Raw genomic sequence first — 17,427 nt, 5'->3', positions numbered from 1 at the left:
ATATGCATACTTTAAGCACTTACTATGTGCTGGACATTGAGCATCAGTGATAGAGCAGTTGGGTAAAAACATCCCTGCCTTCATGGAGCTTGTGAGAAAAGAGCTCCCAAAGTTTTCTTGGTTGCAGTGATTCAATGCACCCTTATAATGGCTTTTCCCAATGAAAGCCTCTTCACAAATTCTGTCCCTTGAATTACTACCTTTTTATGTCATCTATGATCAATTTAGTCATAAAACTGGAGCATCTCTGTTTAAAATTTGCAGCTTGATATTAGCTAAAATCTGTGGACTAGAGTCCTGGAAAGTTTTCATGTTAACATTCGCTTACATGTTGAATGCATTGGTGTTCACAACAAACCTGTATCCAGGAATAATTTTTTCCAGTTTAGTAAATGTCATAGTGAGAGTCAGAGAGGAAAATAAATTGGCTCTTGTCTGAATGAAATCTAACACAAGGATTTTAACCTGTGATTTTCTAATGACAATCAGTGCTTTCTACTATCCCTCCCAGAACCATTCAGGACAAGAGCAGTGCAGTACAGGACAATCCCAGCAGAGTTAAATGTTTATGGACCAATGGCTATGACCTATATCTTTGTTACAGAAGATAGAAATAATAGAAATTTTTGCCTTTCTGGAAAAAAGTAATACTTTTGGTTGATATATCCTTATTGCCTATGAGCTCATTTCCAGCTGTTCTTAATAGTAGGTCTATGTATATGGATGTGTGTAGTTAAAAAAAGGATACTTTGACACCTTGATTTAGAACACAGGTATATTTAGTTTTATCAAACTTATTTACTAGTTTTAACTCAACCATTCCATAAGTGAAGTCTTCCATGTGCTGAGCATTGTGCTTATTGTTTGTCTTTTGGGGAGCTTAGTTCATTTCACTAAGCTCATTTCATGACAAATAGTGAGGACTTATCTATAATTGAGTTCATAGATAAATTAAAAGTTTTTATGGATTTAGAGAATTCCAGAATAGTGTAACTATTGGAATATAGAGTAAAATAAGAGGCAGTAGTTTGTGGAGTTTCTGATACCCCTTCAGTATTAAATTTTCCTTTGCTTTCGTAGGACCCTGTCAAGCAGTTGAAAATGATACCTGTCTATACCCAACTGTCAAGCCAAGACTAAGGTGGTTTTCCATTGAAAATATCTGCTACAAACCAAAGCCTAGCAGACTCTAAAGCATTAGATGCATCAATGTTTATTCTTTCTAAAGGTAATATTATTTTTACCTTCAATCTAAAATTTTCTTTACTCTTTTTCAAGTAATCACAATTTCTATTAAAATTCTTTTGGGGGAACTCTATCACCTTTTATTTTATCCTTCAAAATCATGTTTAGAGTTTACTAAGATGTTTTGTACAATACTGCTTCTCTTGATCATGAGCTATATGACGACAGAAGTCCAACTAGTTTCCTAAGATGCATTTATGAAGAGAGAGAGAGAGAGTAGGTTACTATAGAAGTGTGTAAGGACATTTTGATATATGTACTTTTGCATGTGGAAGAGAGCATTCCTAAGGGCTGATCTCTTCCCTCTATATTACCTTAAATCATATCACCATTATTTGTAGATGAAAGTGATTGGAGTTGAAATTCTTATAAGGCTTAATCAAATAGAACCACAAAATGTAGTTTTGAAGAAAGGTAAGGTCAGTGGATATTATACCTGAATTATAGTTGGGTAGAGTCATCCAGAGTTGAGCAATGGAGAACACAGACTATTAGCAAGACAGGATCTATAGGGCACCTACATATATAAGTGTTTTTAGCTCATCACTGATGATATGATGACATACAGTGCATTGTAGTTACTAGACCTCTACTAAAAGAGATTACTGTTGGTGATTGAAAACAATACACTGATAGGTTCCTTAGGTTAAAAGAGGTGAGACTTTTAAGAGACAATTTTCAGTACCAGTTAGGCATGAAATTGTCCTCTAACAATTTGGGTAAATTTGATCAATTTCAAGGGTGAGAACTGAATTTTTGGAGACCACAGGCAAGAGACTAAAGGGAGGTTTTACCCTCTTCTCTATAGAAGGAATAGAAGCTGAACAAATTATCCAACCTCTCATCATAGCACTTCCTTGGAAATAGAGATACATCTTAAAGGAATCTGTTATCCTGCACATGGAAACCAAAAAACATCACATGCAGAAAACTTCAGACTAATAGCATTTGTGAACTTAGATGCAAAAACTTCAACAAAATTTAGCAAATATAGCAATTTACTAAAAAAATTGTATACTATGACCAAGTGGGATTTATTCCTTATGTTCAATACTTGTTCAATTTTTTAAAATCAATGTATGTAACAAAAAAGAAAAAGAATCACCTGATCATATCAATCAACACTTAAAATGTATTTGACAAAATCTAATATCCATTCATCATAAAAACTCTTAGCAAATGTGGAATGGAGTAGGAATTTGATGTAACTGCAAATCCCTACAACTGATGTTAGACCTAGTAGTGAGAAAGTAGATGCTTTCTGCCTAAGACTAGAAAGAATGTTTTCTTTCCACATTCCTATTTAACATTGTACTAGAATTTCTAACCAGTACAACAAAGCAAGAAACAGAAATAACAGAAAGGTGGAAGCTAGTATAGGCCTCTGAGGTGCAAATAGTCACTGCAGTTCCATCTCTACCTTCACCTCCTGTTTCTAGGATGATAAAGGCAACATTGGAATTAGCAGAGAGAGTCAAAATAGAAGAAGTTAAATGCTACTTGATAAGTACACTTAATACTACTTGCAAGGCCAGAGCAGTTACTAAAGCCAATAATACTGGTTTCTTGGAAAGTGGAAATTGGGAGGATTGTGGTTCAAGGGCAAATGGGGCAAAAAGTTTGTGAGACCCCATATCAACAAATGGCTGATACTATGACATGTACCTGTCATCCCAGCTGCATGGAAAACAAGTGGAAATATCCAGATCATGCCAACACAGGCACAAAGCAAGATCCTATTTAAAAAATAACCAAAGTCAAAAGGGCTAGTGGCATGGATCAAGTGGTAGAACACCTGCCTAGCAAGCACAAGACCCTGAGTTAAACCCCAACACTGAAAAAAGAAAAAGAAAAAGAAAAAAAAATATCCCATAAAATGAATGCACACCTTATAGTAAACTGTCTCAGTGATTGAACTGTCTCAGCAAATTTTGTGAATCTGTGTAACTCCCAGACTGTGCCACACAACATTCTCAGATGTGGCCTACTGATAGAAGGTGTTTAAAAAGGCTTTGCTGATTTTTGGAGAGTGGCAACTGAGTCTGCAGATATCACTTCAGACTTCTCTTGTTTCTTCCTGATGCAGCAAGTATAGACTGTGCATTCCAGAAAAAATTATTGAATTACTAAATAATTTTTGTATATTGTTTTCTTGGAGGGATGCACCTGGAATTTTGAGCCTTAAATATAAATTCTTATTAAAAAGAATAATTATGATTAATGTTTCTTCCTGAAAAAGGTAGCATACATTAACAATTAATATTTACTGAGCTTTTACTATGTATCAGACACTATACTATGTTTTGAATTCTTAGTAGTGTCTTTTAATTCAATAAAATTATCATCATACATTAAATTGAGAAATGAGAACTTTGGAAGGGACTTAGCAATTTTTCTGAGGTTACACAACTAACAAACAGAAAAGGTGAAACTCAGATCTCACCCAAAGACTTCCATGCACACCTCTTGCTGATAGAGTGCACACCCTCTCTGATTGAGAGCCCTGTTACATTAGCCTAGTTCATAATACCAAAAACTGTTGCCTCCCACTGTGTCACCTTCTGCCTATCTCTTTTCCTACTTTACTTATCTTGACTACTCTCAAATCCTTCCATATATCTTAATGCCAATGGAAAAGTAAGGTGACACAAATAGCAGAGTCTACATATTTCCCTGTGGTTGTTTGTGTTGTGTCCACCTATTTGTAATTCTTTCATTCTTTTATGCAGCCATTTACTTGCTGCAAAGATGAGTTAGACCCGCCCTTTCCCTCAGTAGTTACAGGCCCACATAACTACCATGCTTAAGAGCATGGTAGGCTGGCAGTAGTGTTTAACTGCTTTGACCATCTTTCTCTGGTCTTATTGAATGTTCTCATCTTTTACTTAAGGCCTGGCAGATCCCTACTACTAATTTCTTTTTTTAAATTTTATTATTGTTGTATTGAGGTTACATTGTGACATTTACAAAAGTTTGTACAATATATCATAGTTGAATCCACCCCCTTTATCGTTCTCCTTTAATCCCCTTTCCTCATTCCCAGAATAGTTTTAACAGACCTCATTTTTCCATTTACACATATACATAATTTTTGCACCATATTCACCTCCTTATATCCTTTCCCCACTTCCCCCCCAACTGGTACCAACCCCCAGACAGGACCTGTTCTTCTCTCCTGTTTTTCTAAAAAAAAAAAAGACATTTTTGTTTGTTTAAGAAAGCTATGCCAAAAGCTGCATGTTTTCTCTCATATGTGGAATATAGACCTAATACAAATATAAACAATACTATGGAAAATAGGTCATACTAAAGGGGAGGTCGCATATGAGAGAGGGAGGGTAAAAGAAGGAAGTTAAGAAGGTAAATATGGTGGATGTACTCTCTATACAAGAATGAACATAAGGTTTTTAAACCTGTTGAAATCACCATAAGAAGAAGTCTAGGTAGAAAGAAGAAAAATAGTAGAGATGAACCAATTTGGGTTATAATACACTTACACATGGAAATGTCACAAGGAAACTCCCTATATAGCTATCTTAAACAAAGAAAAATGCCATTTATTTTTCTTTTACAAAATTGGAGAACAGGAGAGTGAAACCAGTCCTGTCTGGGGGAAGGGGAGTTGGTACCATTGGGAAGGGGAAGATGTGGGGAAAGGGTGAGGAGGGTTGAATATAGCACAAATACTGTGTACATATGTATGTAAATGGAAAAATAAGACCTGTTGAAACTATTCCTGGAATTGAGGGAGAAGGGTATAAAGGAGAATGATGGAGGGGGTGAATTCAAGTATGATATGTTTGATATAAGAACTTTTGTAAATGCCACAGTGTACTTCCAGCACAACAATAAAAGAAAGAAAGGTATACATTAATTTCTTTGTGACATTTCCATGTATGTATGTATTATAACTTGAATTGCTTCATCTCTATTTTTCTTCTTTCTGCCTTAAACCCCTTCTTATGGTGATTTCAACAGGTTTAAAAATTCTATATTCATTCTTGTATAGAAAGTACATCAACCATATTCATCTTCTTAACTTTCTTCTTTTACCCTCCTTTTTTCGTATGTGACCTCCCCTTTAGTATGATCTGTTTTTCGTAATATTGTTTGTATTTGTATTAGGTCTGTATTCCACATATGAGAGAAAACATGTGACTTTTGGCTTTCTGACCTAAGCTAACTTCACTTAAGTTGATGTTCTCCAGTTCCATCCATTTACCTATAAATAACAAAATTTCATTCTCCTTTATGGCTGAATAAAATACTACTAATTTCTACCAAACTTTTGCCTTTATTGGATAACTGAAATGTTACTGAGTAAGGAGCAGAAGATCCTCCAGAGGATGACTGAGACAAATGTCATTGGAACTGTGCATAGGGTAAGGGCTGCAAGTAAAGTGAAAAGGCAAGGCCAGGAAGTGAGATCATGGGCAGGTAAGGAGAGCTTGGAATTCGGGAATAAGAAGATGAAACTAAAAATTCTGAAGTGGAGGAAGGACCAGGAGTCTGGAATCCTGCAGGTAATAGAAAGGTCAAGCTGTGGTGGGTACATTTGTTGAGGTGTGCTTCAAGGAGTGTTTAGCCATAGGTCATTTAATTTGATACAATTACTGTCCCACCTATAAGCAAGATAAAATCTGAAGTCAAGGATCTGATCAGGTGGTCCATGCCTCCTGGGTACTGAAGAATCACAACAGGGAGTTGCTTGCATAGGTTGGATGTAGTATAGTGTGATGTCAGTAAGGATGGATACAGATGCTAGCAAAATAATTATCCTTTGTAAACAGTTCATTGGATAAGCTACAAGTACAATAACAGTGTCTTTGGGTTAATATTTTCAACTGAGGTTACTCTTGTAGTAAACGATGTCAAAGTTAATACCAATAAAATAACGTAAGGCCTAAGTAAAGAGGTACCAATTATGAAGTGTAAGCTATGTCTTTGTCTGCTAGGGCTGCTGTAACAAAGCCCCAGGAACTGGAGGGAGTGTGGGGTTAAATGATAGCAAATGATTACCACAAAGTTGTGGAGCTGGGAGTCCAAAATCAAAGTGTCAACAAGGTTGTTTCTTTCTGAGAGCTGTGAATGATCAGTCTCCAGTTTCCAATAATGGCTGAAAGGTTTTGTTTGTGAGATTTCTCACCTTTGTATGAATTAATATATGCAACCATAGTGTTCAAATGAACAAAAAGTTCTTTGCTTATTTATTTGTTTTCATAGCAGGTCTGTTTTCCATTGCCTCTAGTACTTAACCAAGGTACAAAGAGCTCTACTTAGCAATTGAGAACCCCTTTGATATGAAAAGGTATGAACACCCAAAATATCCACTAAAAGAACAAACTGTTACCAGGAAGAAGCTATTAACATACAGGTTTTGTATTAAATGGGAGATTGAAGTAGCCAAGTCAATTACACATACATTTCTACTTGTTGAAAAGACCTCAAAATAGAAGATTTTAAAATCTGCCTTTAAAGGCTTTCTTTTAAGACAAATTGAAAAACAGTATGATAGGCCATATGTAAAAATGAACATCTAACTTGCCCATCAGGTAATCATTTTCTTCCTCTTACCAGATTCAAGGCATAAGATAATTGCCTTTCTACAATGCTTTGTTATCAGTATTCCAAATAAACCACTCTCAGGTGCCCCCCACTTAGAGTTATTCCACCAGGAATCCTCTATTGAGCCTCAAAACTATAATTTGTTCCAGACACTGAACAAAATACATTCTTTCCAATCTCTAAACTTGATAATTGGATGTGTTTAGTTAGAGTTAAAAATAAAATGAAGTGGAACGCTATCCAGGTGCAAGTTATTAACATGGAGTAATGGCAGCACACAGGGGGACTTCAAAAGTAAGTTCATATTTTTGGTGCGTGTCTTATGTTTTGGACACTGTGCAAAGTGCTTTCTCAAACATACCTGCTTTATTCTTCACAATATTCTATTAATACACTCGTCTTGTGGATGTTAAGAAAGATGAAATGACATATATAGCAAGTATATGTATTAAACCTATATTTATTTGACTCCAGTACTTACATTCATTCCACTCAGTTCCAGAAAGTGAGGCATTGGCAAAGAATGCTTAGGGTATGCTGAGCTAATTTTTAAACTTATCCTCAGGAGGCATAGTCAGCTTGGGCTTCCATGACAAAATACTCTCGATGGGGTGGCTTAAACAATAAATATTGTTTATTCTGAAGGCTGGAAAATTCAAGGTTGAGCTGGTAATAGTTTGAATTCTGGTGATGATCCACTTCTGGTTTGCATGTGTCTGTCTTCTTGCTGTGTATCATCACATGGCAGAAAGCAAAGAGACCAAAAGACAGCTGTTGTGTCTCCTCTTATAAGGACACTCATCCCCTTCATGAGGGTTATCCCTTATGACCAAATTGGCTTCAAAAGGTCCCACCTTCTAATAAGATCACAGTGATTTGCAGGATTTCAACATGAATTATGGGGAGACATAGACATTGAATCAATAGCATCTGGATTCTTCACACTCTGGACCCTACAGTCATTATTGGAATTATGTATATGCTATGCCTCAGTCTGAAACCTGTTCTATAAATACTTTATGGGTGTTCATTTTTTATTATTCATTTATTCGCATACATTGTTTGGGTCATTTCTACCCCCTGCCCTCCACCCCCACCCTCTCCTCTCCACCTGCCCTCTCTTCCAGGCAGAATCTATTCTGCCCTTATCTTTATTTTTTTTCTTTTATTATTCATATGTGCATACAAGGCTTGGTTCATTTCTCCTCCCTGCCCCCACCCCCTCCCTTACCACCCACTCCACCCCCTCCCTCTCCCCCCCACCCCTCAATACCCAGCAGAAACTATTTTGCCCTTATTTCTAATTTTGTTGTAGAGAGAGTATAAGCAATAATAGGAAGGAACAAGGGTTTTTGCTGGTTGAGATAAGGATAGCTATACAGGGTATTGACTCACATTGATTTCCTGTGCATGGGTGTTACCTTCTAGGTTAATTCTTTTTGATCTAACCTTTTCTCTAGTACCTGTTCCCCTTATTCCTATTGGCCTCAGTTGCATTTAAGGTATCTGCTTTAGTTTCTCTGCGTTAAGGGCAACAAATACTAGCTAATTTTTTAGGATTCTTACCTATCCTCACCCCTCCCTTGTGTGCTCTCGCTTTTATCATGTGCTCATAGTCCAATCCCATTGTTGTGTTTGCCCTTGATCTAATGTCCACATATGAGGGAGAACATACGATTTTTGGTCTTTTGGGCCAGGCTAACCTCACTTACCCTTATCTTTAATTTTGTTGAAGAGAAGACATAAGCATAATAAGAAAGACAAAGCATTTTTGACAGTTGAGTTAAGGATAGCTATACAGAAAGAGTCCTAGCATTGCTTCCATGTACAAATGTGTTACAACCCAAGTTGGTTCACCTCTACCTGATTGTTTTACTGGTTCCTGATCCCCTTGTCCTGTTGACCTCTGTCGCTTTAAGGTTTCTGTATTAATTCCTCGAAGTGGGGACAGCAAATGCTTTCATGTTTTGGGTTTTCTGCCTATCCCCATAACTCCTGTATGTGCTCTCCCCTTATCATGTCACCCAAGTCCAAAAACATTGCTGCATTTGCCCTAGATCTAAACTCCGCATATGAGGGACAACATTTGATTTTTGGTCTTCTGAGCCTAGCTAACCTCGCTCAGAATGATGTTCTCTAGTTCCATCCATTTACTTGCAAATGACAAAATTTCGTTCTTCTTCATGGTGAGTAAAATTCCATTGTGTATAAATACCAGATTTTCTATATCCATTCATCAGTAGTGGGGCATCTTGGCTGTTTCCATAACTTGGCTATTGTGAATAGCGCTGCAATAAACATGGGTGTGTAGGTACCTCTGGAGTAACCTGTGTTGCATTCCTTTGGGTATATTATCAGGAGTGGGATTGCTGGATCATATGGCAGATCTATGTTTAGATTTTTAAGATGCCTCCAAATTTTTTTCCAGAGTGATTACACTAGCTTGCATTCCCAACAGCAGTGTATGAAGCTTCCTTTTTCCTCACATCCTCACCAACACCTGTTGTTGGTGTTGTTTTTGATGATGGTTATTCTAACGGGTGAGGTGGAATCTTAGTGTGGTTTTGATTTGCATTTCCTTTATAGCCAGAGATGGTGAGTATTTTTTCATGTGTTTTTTGGTCATTTGAATTTCTTCTTTTGAGAAAGTTCTGTTTAGTTCAATTGCCCATTTCTTTATTGGTTCATTGATTTTGGAAAAGTTCAGTTTCTTAAGTTCCCTGTATATTCTGGTTATCAGTCCTTTGTCTGATGTATGGCTGGCAAATATTTTCTCCCACTGTGTGAGTGATCTTTTCAGTTTAGAGACCATTTCTTTTGTTGTACAGAAGTTTTTTAATTTTATGAAGTCCCATTTGCCCAATCTTTCTCTTAGTTGCTAGACTGCTGGGGTTCTTTTCAGGAAGTCCTTGCCTATACCTATTAGTTCCAGAGTGTTTCCTGCTCCTTCCTGTACTAACTTCAGAGTTTCAGGTCTGATATTAAGGACTTTGATCCATTTTGAGTTGATACTAGTACCAGGAGATAAACAAGGATCTAGTTTCAGTTTCTTGCAGATGGATAATCACTTTTCCCAACAACATTTGTTGAAGAGGCTGTCTTTTGGCATCTTTGTCAAAAATAAGGTAGGTATAGTTGTGTGAATTCATATTCAGGTCCTCTATTCTGTTCCACTGGTCTTCATGTCTGTTTTTGTGCCAGTACCATTCTGTTTTTATTGCTATTGCTTTATAATATAGTTTGAAGTCAGGTATTGTGATACCTCCAGCATCGCTCTTTTTGCTGAGTATTGCCTTGGCTATTTGCAGTCTCTTGTGTTTCCAAATAAACATTAGCGTAGATTTTTCAATCTCTGTGATGAATGTCATTGGGATTTTGATGGGAATTTCATTAAACATGTAGATTGCTTTCATGGATTGATTCTATTAATCCATGAGCACAGGAGATATTTCCATCTTCTGTAGTCTTCCTCGATCTCTTTCTTCAAGAGTTTTAATTCTCCTTATAGAGGTCGTTGACATCCTTTGTTAACTTTATTCCTAGGTATTTGATTTTTTTTTTTTGAGGCTGTTGTAAATGGAATTGTTTCCATATATTCCTTCTCAGTTTGTTTGTTGTTGGTGTATAGAAAAGCTAATGATTTTTGTAAGTTGATTTTGTATCCTGCCACCTTGCTATAACTGTTTATGGTGTCTAGGAGTTTTGGGGTAGTTTTTTGTATCTTTAAGATATAGGATCATATCGTCTGCAAATACCGATATTTTGAAAGTTTCTTTATCTATTTGTATTCCTTTCATTCCTTCTTCTTGCCTAATTGTTCTAGATAGGAATTCTATCTGATTTTACTGATTTGGGTTTTTTTCTCTCCTCATTTTAGTCAGGTTTGCCAGGGGTCTGTCAACCCTATTTATTTTTTCATAGAAACAGCTTTTTGTTTTATTGATTCTTTGTATGTTTTGTTTTTGTTTCTATTTCATTGATTTTGGCCCTTATTTTTATTATTTCTCTCCTTCTGCTTGTTTTGGGATTTGCTTGTTCTTGTTTTTCTAGGAGTTTGAGATGTAGCATTAGGTCATTGATTTGAGTTTTTCCTATCCTTTTAATATATGTACTCATGGCTATAAACTTTCCTCTTAGGACTGCCTTTTCTGTGTCTCATAGGTTCCAGTAGGTTGTGTTCTCATTTTCATTAACTTCCAGGAACTTTTTAACTTCCTCTTTTATTTCATCAATGACCCATTGGTCATTGAGCAATGTGTTGTTCAGCTTCCAATTGTTTGCATGATTTTTACTGTTGTTTTTGTTGTTGAGTTCTAATTTTAATGCATTGTGATCAGATAGAATGCATAGGATTATTTCTGTTTTCTTGTATTTGCTGAGGCTTGCTTTTCGCCCTAAGATATGATCAGTTTTGGAGAAGGTTCCATGAGCTGCTGAGAAGAATGCATATTTTGCAGAATTTGGATGAAATATTCTTTAGACATCAGCTAGGTCTATTTTTTCTATGGTGTGATTTAGTTCTAGAATTTCTTTATTGTTTTTTTTTTTTGTTTGGATGACCTATCTGTTGGTGATAGGTGGGTATTAAAGTCTCCCACTACCACTGTGTTGGAGTCTATATATATTTTTAGAACCTTCAGTATATGTTTGGTGAAATTGGGTGCATTGATGTTGGGTGCATAAAAATTGATAATTGTTATTTCCTTTTAGTGTATTTCCCCTTTTAATAGTATGGAGTATCCTTCTTTATCTCATTTGATCAGTGTAAGTTTGAACTCTGTTTTATCTGAGATAAGTATTTCCCCCCATGCCTGTTTTCGAGGACCATTGGCTTGGTAAATCTTCTTCTAGCCTTTAACCCTCAGCCAGTGCTGTGTCTGTCAATGAGAGGGTCTCCTCTAGGCAGCAGATTGTTGAATCTTCCTTTTTAATCCAGTTTGCCAAACAGTGTCTTTTGATGGGGGAATTAAGTCTGTTAACATTCAGTATTAGTATTGATAAGTATGTGGTAATTCTTGTCATTTAGTTGTCTTTGTTGTTTAAGCATTTGTCTGTGTGCAGCTTAATCAATGTTAGTTTCTACTTTCTTGTCTTTTCTTCTCTTGTGGTTTGGTACTGCCTGTCCTTTCCTGGTTTTGATGCTTTCACTTTCTGTGTGCAGAATTCTTCAAAGGATCTTCTGTAGTGTGGCTTGGTGTCATATGTTGTTTTAGTTTCTGCTTATCATGGAAGACCTTTATTGCTCCATCTATTTTGAATGATAGTTTTGCTGGGTAGAGTATCTAAGGATTGAAGTTATTTTTATTCAGTGCCTAGAAGACCTCACTCCATGCTCTTCTTGCTTTTAAGATTTCAGTTGAGAAATCTGTTGTGCTTTTGATGGGTTAATCTTTGCATGTAATTTGTTTTTTGTCTCTTACAGCCTTCAGTATTCTTTCTCTATTCTCTGTGCTTGTTGTTTTAATGATAGTATGTTGTGTGGTAGTTCTATTTTGGTCAAGTCTGTTTGGTGTCCTGGAGGCTTCCTGAACCAGAATGGGCATAGTTTTCTCTAGATTTGGGAAATTTTCTCTGTCATTTTGTTGAATAAATTAAAAATTCCTTTTGCTTGCACCTATGCTCCTTCTTCAATGCCCATGATTCTCAAGTTTGGTCTTTTGATGGAGTTGGTGAGTTCTTGCATATTCCTTTCTCAGTTCTTGAGTTGCCTAATAGTTCTTCAGTTTTTCATTTAATTACCATTTCATTTTTGAGTTCTGCAATTCTGTCTTCTGCTTGTTCTAGTCTGCTGGAGTGGCTTTCCATTGTGTTTTGTATTTCTGTTTCATTTTTTCTGAGGTTTTCCATATCATGGGTCACTTCCTCTTTAATATTGTCAATTTTTGTCTTTAATTTATTCGTCTCTCTATGTATGGTGTTCTCTGTTTCATTTTGGTGTTCATTTAGGACTCGTATGATTTCATTTATTTGTTTTGTGTTTTCTCATATTCTTTATTTTTGTTGTCTTGGAATTTCTTAAGTGCTTCCTATACATTTTGGTTGACCATGTCTAGTAACATCTCTATGAAATTCTCATTGATTACTTGAAGGATTTCTTCTTTCAGGTGTTCTTGTGGGCTTTGTTGGGTTCCTTGGTATAGTTTATCGTTGTTTTGTTGGAGTCTGGATCTGGGTATCTGTTTTCTTCATTTCCCTCTGAATCTTGAACTAATTTATTTTTTGGATGGAAAATGGTTTCCATCCTTTTTTTGTCTTCCTATCATTCCACTTGGTACTGTTTCTGCCCCTGATCTATGTGTAATTTAATATTATCTAACTTACAATAGTAAAACTAACAAAACCAAGAAAGAAGGAGAAAAAAGAAAAAGAAAGGAAAAAAAAGGGAGAACAAAAGAAATCAACAAGGAGATATGGTGGACAATCAGACAGTGAACAAGATAAACACTTTAAAAAAAGAGAAAAAAGATAAAAGAAAAAATAATTCCTGGTTCAGTAACAGTAGAATTTCAGTCTTAGTAGTTCTGGTGTTACTCTTTTAGCATTCAGTTCTGTTTGTCTGTGTCTCCTAGGCAGGTTTTGAGCAGACGTCTGGTGGTGTTGGAGCCTTCCTGCGGTGGGTGGCAGGTGGTGTGCCAGCGGGTCAGTGCCCCGGTGGGCTGGTGGGGCAGAATCCCATTGAGGCTGCCACCCAGTTACCCAGTGGGCTGGTGAGCAGCAGCCTGGCTGTTCTGTGGGGCAGAGGCCTGGCTGGCCTGTGGGGTAGAGGTCCGGCAGGCTGGTGAGTGACCAGCGTTTATGGGTGTTCTTATATCCATGCTTAAGGTCATGCTATTTCTTTTGTTCCTTTGTTTGAGACAATATCTTGTGATGTAGCCCAAGCTGGCTTTGAACTTGTGATCTTCATGCCTCAGCATCTCAAGTGCTGGGATTCCAAGTCTGAACCAATACCTGGTTTCTGCAAGAGGTTCTTAACCAAATCCAATACCATTCTCCCTGGAGATGTTTGAGAATTTGTATGATATTCATGATTGTCACAATGGGTGTTGTCCTGGAGGTCAGTCCCACGAGGACTGGGGCTACTCAGCAGCCTGCTGGGACATGTTGTATGGGCAGCTCACTTGTGGTGTGCCAAATGCTCACCCACAGCCTGCAGAGGACACTGATTCTAATCTCACAACTCCTATTACTTCCATGAGGCTTTTGATATTCCTCATTCCTGTGCCCCAAATAGTCTACTCCTCTGTAGAAAGTCAGGAACATTTCTTCCTATTAGTCTGTGTAATTTTTAGCCATATATTTTGTATTCAACTATTAATTAGATTATCTTGTTACATACATGATTTGCCTTTCTAGTTATTCTTTTTATGCTCCTTAAGAATAGATATGTGCATAATTTTCCCTTAATTATGATCATAATAGCAAATCTTTATGTAGCATGTATGTGTCAGATGCAGTTTTTAGTGCTTTAGGTACATATTAACTCATTTAACCCTCCCAATAATGCTAAAAAGTATTATTATTATTCCCTTTTTATGGGTGTGAAGTCTGAGGAACAGAGGTTAAATAACTTTCACAAGTGTCATAATTCTGATTCATACCCAAGGAGTCTGATACTTTTAGCCACTAAGTTTAATGGCCTCACCTAACAAACATATCCTGTTGGCTGGGGTCCTTATTTATTATTTTAATTTTTTTGCAGTACTAGAGATTGAACTCATGGCCTTGCACTTTCTTGGAAATTAGTGTGCCACTTTAGCCATACCCCTAGTCCTTTTGCTTTTCAGTTTATTTTTCAGATAGGATCTCATACTTTTGCCTCTGTTGCCCTTGGATCATGGTCTTCCTACCTCTGACTCCTGAGTAGCTAGGATTATAGGTGTGCACTACCACCCCAACCTGGAAGATCTCATTTCTTAATAATACCACATTGATAATTAAGTTTCAACTCATGAGTTTTGAAAGAGACAAAAATATTCAAAGCATAGTAATAGCAGTTATGATGATGATCAAGAAGCCCAAAATAGGACATCAGTATCATGAGTTGCTGTGGAATATGCTGTCTAGTCATTCATCTAGCATGCACCAAATGTCCTCCATATGGCCCATGTACCTTGTCTTGGATGAATGAGTTGCAAACCAAACTGTATTTCATATACACAAATGGGGTGACAACATCTTATGCTGAGATGAGTTCTGGGATAGGGATCTTAATATTTAGATGCAGTCCTAGTGTGTTTTTTTGTTACTTGTATCACTTAACTTCTATTGATATATTTCATTATCTGTATAATAATATCACTTATCTGTATAAATAAGGAAACCGAAGTGGCCAGAAAATAAGGCATTCATACCTTTTCCTGAGATAAATGTTGCTTATCTTCAGAACACTAAACAGATATTTCTTTACTAATTTTTCTTATTTTACAGAGAGACCTCAGTGTTCTGGGTTTGTGTGAAACAAGCTCTATTTCTATTATTTCTAACCCAGCTCTGTCCTTGGTTCATTTCCTTGGATGTTCCATGGATGTCAGCAGGATGGGGAATGATTAGCTAACAGCTGAGCCTGGCCTGTGTTCCTGTGAGATTAGCATGGCAGGAGGCCAGACAGACCAAAGTGCTGCATTTGCATGAACCAGGTCTCCACACAGGAATTTCAAGGGGCAGCATGAGAGAAATGATGGCTCTCACTGATCTGTCTGGTTCTCTATTTCCACATTCTCCTGCCAAGCAGCCTATTTTGTAGACAGTCTGGTGAAAGACATCTGTAAAAAGGACAAGTGAGGGGGGAGTGTGTGCATGCATGCAAGTGTATGCTTTTTGGGCTGCCTGTGTAATGTGTGTGGTGAATATGTGCTATATGTGTACTTATGCTCAGGGCAAAACAAAGAAGATCAGGGAATTCAGTAAAGATGCTATCTCCTCCCATCTCCCCAAGGGAAGCCACACAGCAGGTAAATGTCTCAAGCTCACCATGTTTTTCCTGGTTAACTGCTGAAGCACCTGTATCCCCCAATGCACTGTGTGTGAACAGAGCACAAGGTCTACGTATTCTCACTCTGTCCACACTGTGGTGCTCGGTACAGAGAAAGAGGTCACAATTTGCTGAGTTGTGTGTGATCAAATCAATCTTAAATTTTTATAATTAACTTAGAGTAGTTACTTCTGTCATTTTATTTTTCTGCTCCAGAAATTTCTCTCAAACAAGGAAAAACATACATATGTATGTATATTTGTGTGTTTATCAATGGGTGTTTTTCATATATATATATATGCAAACACCCATAAATAAATAACAATTCATATAAAAGGAATTCAAGTGGTTTTCAAGCATAATTAAATGTTTTCACACTCATCAGAAATAAAAAAATAGAAAAGCTAGATTTCAAAGCTCACTAGAAACACAAATTAATACAATGCTGTGTGATGCTATACATCCAAATGCCAAACAGAGTTAAAGGGCAAACATAAAGTTGGCAAAGCTACAAGAAGTGCATGCTATTATAAAGGGCAGAGGAAAATGCAAATGATGCATTCTTTCTGGAAGACTATTGGGTGATATAATTAAATAATTTTTTGTGGCACTAGAATTTGAACTCAGACCCTCACATTTGCTAGGTAAGTGCTCTACTACTTGAGCCACTCCACCAGTCCTTAATTCTTAAATATTTCCTTCTCCCAAGTATCTTCATTTCTTGTTTAATGAATAGAAGTAGTCAGAGGCATGCAAAAAGGTTTTTGTACAAGGCTTTTCATAACATTGTGAAAATGAAAAAGGAAATAACCTCATTATTCAATAGTGGAGAATCAGTTGTGAAAGTATAGAATACAAGTAACATCACTGAAAACTCTTCATAATATTCAGTTAAATTAAAATACAGAAGAAAACAGGTATATAATATTAAGCATATTATACTAGTATATATAATTTATGCTTAAATTCTAATATTGGCTAGATGATTTTAATTTTTTTAATTGTTCAAGTTTTCTATCAAATGAATGCATTCTATTTGTGTGTGGGTGTGTGTTTTTGTGTCAGTTTATCCTTTAGTTTTAAAAGAGTAACTGATGTCAAATGTTCAAACCCACAGAATAAAAAGGTCATGGAGAATATATTAAGATTTTGGAGATAAGTGTTTAATGTATTGCCTCTGAATATATACCCAGGGTGAAAATGCCACATTCTCTCTTTTCTTCTTCCTTGCACAGTTCTTAATATTTCAGTTGCTCATCAGGTATTAAATCAGATATTTCTTTTTTATGTCAGAAGCTGTTTCTAGATGCATTTGTTGCCCTTAACGAAGTGATTTTTTTTTTGTAAACTAATATATGCTTGTAGTATTTAGATTGAATTCAAGAACTGGAGTGCATATTCTACTACTTGCTCTATGCCCTTAGCTCCTTTTTTTGTTGTTATTTTGCTTTTCAGATAGGGCCTCACTAACTTTGCCTGTGCTGTTGGTATTTTGTGTTTCTTTTCAAGCTTTTCTACATATTCATATAAAATTGCTGGTTATTCATTTGTCTAACAAATACTTATTGAACAGATCTTTGTTCTAAGTCCTGTTCTTGACACTGAGATGCCAGTGAATAAGCATATCCTTAACTTTTAAAGGAGTT

Source organism: Castor canadensis, chromosome 10, assembly GCF_047511655.1.
Source record: "Castor canadensis chromosome 10, mCasCan1.hap1v2, whole genome shotgun sequence".
Classification (NCBI taxonomy): domain Eukaryota; kingdom Metazoa; phylum Chordata; class Mammalia; order Rodentia; family Castoridae; genus Castor; species Castor canadensis.
This window is presented reverse-complemented; position numbering follows the sequence as displayed.